Source organism: Triticum dicoccoides, chromosome 3A, assembly GCF_002162155.2.
Source record: "Triticum dicoccoides isolate Atlit2015 ecotype Zavitan chromosome 3A, WEW_v2.0, whole genome shotgun sequence".
In the NCBI taxonomy this organism is placed as follows: Eukaryota; Viridiplantae; Streptophyta; class Magnoliopsida; order Poales; family Poaceae; genus Triticum; species Triticum dicoccoides.
The window spans coordinates 713,845,484-713,852,711 of record NC_041384.1 but is presented as its reverse complement, the minus strand read 5'-3'; the positions used below and the strand labels follow the sequence as shown (position 1 = coordinate 713,852,711).

General features: G+C 44.2%; 1 long non-coding RNA gene across 1 annotated transcript; it reads right to left on the bottom strand.

Annotated features, from left to right (window-relative positions):
* Positions 1-3,899: 3,899 nt before the first annotated feature.
* On the bottom strand, positions 3,900-6,905 carry LOC119270400. Its single transcript, XR_005134091.1, has 3 exons — positions 6,440-6,905; positions 4,446-5,406; positions 3,900-4,200 (listed from the first exon to the last, which is right to left on the bottom strand). It is a non-coding gene; the product is annotated as an uncharacterized LOC119270400 (long non-coding RNA).
* Positions 6,906-7,228: the final 323 nt, after the last annotated feature.

The following is a 7,228-nucleotide window of genomic DNA, read 5'->3' as shown; positions in this document are numbered from 1 at the left end:
TGGGACGGGCTGACGTCGGAGCAGAAGAAGGAGATGGTCGTCATTGTTGTCGACTGGCAGGCTGGTAGGCAGCCGGAGGAGGACGACGGCGTGCAAATGGAGGACGCCTCCGACGACGAGACAGCGCCACCCTCGTCGGTCCATTGCACCATGACCATCGGCGATGCTCGTGCCCATTATATGGGCATGGTGCGAGCAGAGTAGGAGGAGTAGTTCTGGGAGGCGCAGGTGGACGCCAACTACAACCACAACCTCCCCAGAAGCATCTGCAGGCGGAGTAGCAGATTGCCGCAGGTAGGGTGATCATGTCAAACATGGACCCGACGAAGCAAGAGGCGTTGCTCGACTCCTACCGCACCACCCGCGACATCTGCCTCGTCCACTAGCGATACCACCGGCATGTGGCCAAGGTGGCGGCCGCCTACAAAGCCAAGTGGCGACGCGAGCGAGGCTCTGTTCAGCGACACCGACAAGGAGGAGGACATTGTTAGCTCCGTCAAGGCCGGGTCCCGCCACCATGACCATGAACCCGGGACGTCCAAGGGTGCCGCCGGTAGTGAGGAAGAGTAGTGCACGGTAGGTCGCCGCCGCTCGGGTCCTAGGAAGGCCACCGCTCCTCCCCTCTCCTTGACGCTAAGCTTGGTGGACGCCAAACACATTTTCTTAGTGGGGCAACCGCTGGATATGTGTCCCACTTTACCGCATTTATAACACTTTGGGCCTTCATTTTCCTTACCCTTGCATCTAGTTTGCTTTGGGATGGGTCATTTTGTCTTTGGTGGAGCGGTCTTTTCTTCCACTCTATTAGTGTGATCCTTAGACGAGCTTTCGATACGAGGATATGGAGACTTAGTTGTCTTTCTTGTCCTCACAAACCTCTCGGCCTTTAATGCTAGGGCTTGTGCTTGATTAATGGATCATATTTGTTGCATTATCAATCGAAAGATCTTGAATAGCATCACTGAGACCATTGATAGATGTACCTTGCAACGTGTTAATCTTCAGTTTCGGCAAGGTTGCGCCTGACTTGTAGCCTCAGAAACTCCTCCGTGTAATCTGAAACGGTCATATTTTCTTGGGGGAAATTTTGGAATTTTGAAAGACTTTTCATTTGCCGCCAAGTTCTCATACAAGGTTCTTCTCTCAGCCTGTGCTCTTCTTGCACGCGATCCTTTCAGCTTGTGCGCGACCAAAGGAACTCTACGATCTTCCAAAACCTCCATGACCTCAAAGAAAGTCTCCACTTCATATAACCAATCAAGGAACCCTTTAATGTCAACATTCCCATTAAAAGTTGGGATCTCAGCTTTCACCTTGTATGTATCCCTTGCATATGTAGAGTTGGGTACTTTCCGATATGCATAGAGACTAGGTTCTTCAAGGGCATCATCATATTCTTCACCTTCAAAAGCTTCAATATAGATCGGCCTTCTTGAAGTACGTTGAACAACACGTTGTTATGGCGGTCTTGCTCCAAGATTACCTCTCCTTCTTTGTTGAACATCTTATTTTTCTTTAGATGAATCTCCTTCATTGGTAGTAGGGGGACACTCTTTCTTATCATCTTATCATTTCAATCAGTCGGTCAAATCTTCGATTAAGATCTTCATGCAACTCTTTGATTTGTTCTTCTGCAGCATCTATCTCTTCTCCAATTGCTTCATTGCTTGCTGCAGCTTGCTCTCAAAGAGAACAACAAGAACTTGTATGGATCAACGAGGCTTTGATACCACCTGAAAGCAGCACAAGGTTGTGGAGGAGCGACTCCGCCTTGTTGGTACAAAGTGTACAACACTAGAGTTGAAGGGACCACTTCAACGTCTTGTGGTAGATATCGCTCTAGAGGCAAATGTAGGCCGATATGGCAGGAGGAGTTCAATCCAAAACTCTTATAGCACAATATCTACTCCAAGATCTTAGATAAAAACACCAAGTTCTATTACAGATAGTGGGGGTACATAGTCTGGATATAAAGTAGAGGTGAGGGCCTCTATTTATAGGGCTCTTGGAAGCCTACACATACTCCTACTTATAGCTGGAACACTCTAGAAAACATTAATTAAGATTCACCATTCTACTCATAGCTACTCACAACTAGAGGGCTCTAGAAAACAGTAGGTAGGATAGAAAAGAAATATATTTTTTGAGGAAAGGGAGAGCTTCATTTATATCAATATACCTGGGTTACAAACGGAAGCAATTACATGTTTCTAAGCTTGTGGCACATCAACTAACACAAAGAAATCCCCATTCACTCTAGCATGGGCAGCAAGCTCATGCACGACCACATTGCTCCCCCTATGGACTTTGGAAACAGAACAAACTCCACCCTCCTTAATATCCTTAGAGTTATCACAGCAAGCCCACGAGCTGCCCCTGCTAACATTACAATCATTCACAACGGCCACTATTGCGATGCAATCGGTCTCCATCTGCATTGTTCAAATTCAGTTTACGATCCTGGTTGAGGCCAAAAGATAGGACCTAGACTTCAGCTTCCTCTGCATCCGAGCATCCATGAAAATAGGAAGCCGCTGAGAAGACAATATCACCAAAACAATCCCTGCCAACCGCTCCCAGCCCAGCCGATCCCGTGCCTGCAATAAAAGAAGCGTCCACATTGATCTTTATGTGATTCTTGGGCGGCTTAGTCCAGCCAACCACATCAACCTACGGGGTAGGCTAGAAGACTGCATATTAACTTCATAAAGCTTTTGCTTCCCCTTAACATCATTTGATATTAGATAGAAAAAATATATATTACACTAGAGCGAAAGCATCTAGAAGTAGCCAAACAAATCCAACATACATTTTTCTTTTCTTTTTACTCATCTAGTGTTCTTCATGAACGAACCCCTCCGTCCTAGTAACAGGGAAGCGAAGGAGTATTAGACGAGGCTCAAGCTCGATGCGATCTTGAGATGGGCGAAAAATGGCCCTTGGATGCCGCTTCGACTGCAGTGATCAGGTTAAATTAAACCGCGTCACTGGTCTCCATGCGCGCACTTTACTCGCGTGCTGTCGTGCCTAAGAAAAGTGCCAGGACAGATTGCTCTCTTGCTCCTGAGACCATGTGTAGGTGTGAGCAACTCTTTTTTTTTTGAGGGAATAGGTGTGAGCAACTCTAGTTAATTACTCCACCCATGCAAATGCAATACTTAATTAAACTCTCTTTGGCACTTGTGAAATCGTAGAATGTGCCTGCGATGCCATCTATGCCTCTGAGCATGTGCACTCTGGTTTAGTTATAATGTGCTTGGTTTGCACTGCCTAGAGATGCCTCTGAGCAGATGCATTAGTTTAGTTATATAAGCTTGGCAGTTTGCAATTAGACAGAAGACACCACCTCCGTATTTTGGCACTCCCACCATGCGTACCCATTTAACTCGTTCCTGAAATCTCTGATGGATTATGCGTCCAATTCATCACTTGTACGCTTGCTCGTAACCTCGTATTGTACCGTTGTCAAGCATGGCATCGCTACTCCAGTCAGTCATAGAGACATCCCCCGCAGATTGAGGTCTTGTCAGTGGAAGAGGCTGTATTTCCAAAGGCAAGCCCAATGACGGAATGACACGGTTTGCATCCCCCGCAGAAAAGAAAGAAAGGAGAATGGCACTGTTTGCATCATCGCCATCTACAGCTCGGCCAAAGCAGCCTATCAAAATACTTCTACTACAGAGTAAACGACAGCGAAGCAGCCTATCAAAATACTTCTACTACAGAGTAAACGACAGCCAAGGTGCGCCTGAGATGAAATGGCAAGTCAAGTTCCAGTTATACTCAAATAAAGATTTACTCAATACAGGTCCTAAGCCGGCACATTAAAATGACACAGCTGACTTCCTCGTATATTCAATCAAACCAGCATGACAAATAGAAGATGAAACTTCAGAACATAGTACAAGCTGAACGTGGTTTTTTGGTTTGTGAGTCTGAAATAAAGCTGTAACAAACAAAGGAGTGTAATGATGAATGCAGGAGAGGAAGCATACAAGACATCAGTACAGAATAACTAATGGTTCTTAAGGACAAAATGTAAGGGATGCCAGGCTACATTAACTTGAGCTGGCGGAAAATTAACCTGCCAGGCATACATCATAAGTACAAAACTCTTCCTTACAAAAGAATGAAATGGAGAAGGAAGTTCATCCTGAGAAAAATGCAGGAGGTGCCGCAGAAACTTGGTCGTTCTTGAATCTGACGGAAGTGATAATGTATTCAGGCATAAGTGGGTATAGTTACAATGAGAGCTTCATGTTGATGCAGAAGACAAATCAAAACACCATGGTTAATGCACACTGTTCTTGAGTCTCAAAATATCAATTCGAAAGAATGGAAGCATGCAGCACAATATTCCAAATCTAACACATGTAGAACATGAACACTCAGCATAAGCAACACTGAATAGACAATAACACATGAATATTGCAAAGAGAGCTCACTTGTGGCATTGTTGCTGCTTCTGATGGTGGTTATGTCTGTCGTGCTCTTTCAGATGGATGATCTTCAAATCTTGCCTTTGGATAGACCGCTTTCACCCAATGCCATACAAGTGGTTTTCTTCACTTGGCAAAAACATATGGGATCAATCATCATATCATGTATATGATAAGATTTATTCCATGCCTTCATCAGCATTGATGTCTGTTGGTTCAATCATGTTTCTATTTATTGTCTCATTGAGTAACTCTATTCCGATCTCAAATAAGCTAATCTCTTGTTTTTCATGATAAACAAAAACATTCAGCTATCCATTTACTATCAACTGACCTTGCTTAATCTTCTAATCTTCTGAAAACATACTTAGATATAATAACTAATCCTATAGCAGATGTCAAGGTAGACCAAAACTAGTAGTAAAAGAAGCTTGATTCTAGACCATCACTTTGACATAATCTACAAGTCAGGAGCTTGTTTTACTATTTCATTGCTACTTTCCATATAGTTGGTGTGTGTGGCTCCTGTTGTGTTCTATCTCTAGTCTACACTGACTTGCCAAAGTCAAAAGATTATGTTGTTGTTCTATGATCTACCTTCACATCATTTATTATAAGTAAGCATGTATCCAGAAGATTACAAAATGAAGAGAGACCAGTTCATATGGAGATGGATATCTGAATTTTTTATGTATCATGTAAACGAGAAATTGGCCCATTTGAGCTAGGAGAGGGTTACTTCAATGAGTTGATAAATAGAAGCATGATCGAAGTGGTAGACATCGACTATGAAGACAGCAAAAGCTTATGGTGTACATGACATGATGCTCGATCTAATATATTCGTTGCGGAGAGGAACACTTATTGCATTGTGCAACCCAAAAGAACATGGATGGCAACAGCCAAATAACAAGACATTCTTCCCTTCCTCCACAACAATTGTGATTCCCATCTCATGCCCATGTACCTACGCATGTGAAGTTTTTGCAACGATTAGTTGGCAGTATGTCATCATGATGCATATACTATTTCTAAATATAGAGAAGACATCAATGAATGAATAATAAGCTAGTTATCAAGGCAAAAAACATTAGCAAATCCCAAGGGAAAAACCATCTTTTACCAACCAATGTAAATCTACAGGGAATCACCAACGATTTGTACTTAAGGCGCAAACACCAAACCAGCAGTAAAAAACAGTGGACGATAACAGCTAATTAACAGCGCCCTCTTCATTTCTTCTGCACTGGCATCTCTTTTAAGTCCGCAAACAGCGGTAACTTTCATCCAAGACTGACCTATTTATATGAAGTTTTTGCACCGTTCAGTTGGCAAACAAATCAAGATGCATCTTTTTTTTCTTGTCGGGATAAATCAAGATGCATCTGATATATGTTTCTTCATAAAGAGAGATGAGTATTGAAGTATGTTTTAGTTATCTGGCAAAAAAGGACTCACTGGAGCAGACCCTACAAAGTAGCCTACACGGCCAAATTAGCACTATAAATCTATCGTGGATAACCAATAATTTGCACTGAAGAACTGAGATGCACACACCGGCCAACCAGCACAGAAATGATTTACTTGAAGAAACTAGAGTACACGAAGAAAGATCTACTAGAACGGATGGACATTTTTTTTGCGGGACAAACCAAGATGCATCTGATATACGACTATGTTTCTTCATAAAGAGAGGTCGGTATTGAAGCATGGCTAGTTATCTGGCAACAAAGGACTCACTAGAGCAGACCCTGCAAAGTACTAGCTTATACGACCAAATTAGCACTGAAGAACTGAAATGCACACACCGGCCGACCAGCACAGAAATGATTTACCTGAAGTAACTAGAGTACATGATGAAAGATCTAGAACGAACGGAACGAAATCTGTGGTGGACGACGAACAATTCGCACTTAAGATGCATACCGTGACCCACACGATTGTAGTCCAAGAAACTAATTTAGTCAGATCTACTATAGAACAGAAGAACAGATTCGTACCTGATATCGCTGTCCTGGGAGATCCGGGGAAGCCTTCCCCTGCACGTGCCTCTTCGGGCCGCTGCATATACTCACCGGTGGTCGGCAGGACCTAGCAGCCCCGGGAGGAGGCCGGGGGCCGGCGGCCGGCGGAGGCCCCTTCCGCGAGATCCACTCGACGGCTCCCCCCTCTCCATATGCGGTAGAAATAATCATCCAGGTGGAAGGCGCCCTCGCCATCCAGCTTACGGATAGACAGAGGGTTGAGGAAGTTTTTCTGCCGGATGTGAATATTATTCGGGGGATACCACTCTGTACCAGAAACGTTGAGGATTTCTGGAGCTGGAGCTATGAGAGGAACGGGATTTTTTCAGTTAAATCGGCCTACATAATGCTAGTGGCAACACGTCAGAGGAGAGAAGCATGGTTGGAAGGCTCATCCGGATCATCTACAAGGTCAAAAGAGGAAGGATGTTGGAAGATGCTGTGGAAAACAAAGGTACCAGGGAAAGTCAGACAATTCTTATGGCGTCTTGCGAAGCAATCTATACCGACAAATGATGTCCGGTCGCATAGACATATGGCTGACAGCAGCGCGTGTGGTTTCTGTGGATCACCAGATTCGTGGCGACATTCCCTCATTGAGTGTACAGTGGCACGATGTACATGGGCACTGGGAGATGAGGAGCTAGCGCAGATGCTGGTTGCAACTTCCGAACCTGACGCAAAAAACTGGCTCTTCACTCTCATGGAATCATGCTCACACACCGTCTTTATTAAAATCACGGTAACGCTATGGGCGATCTGGTC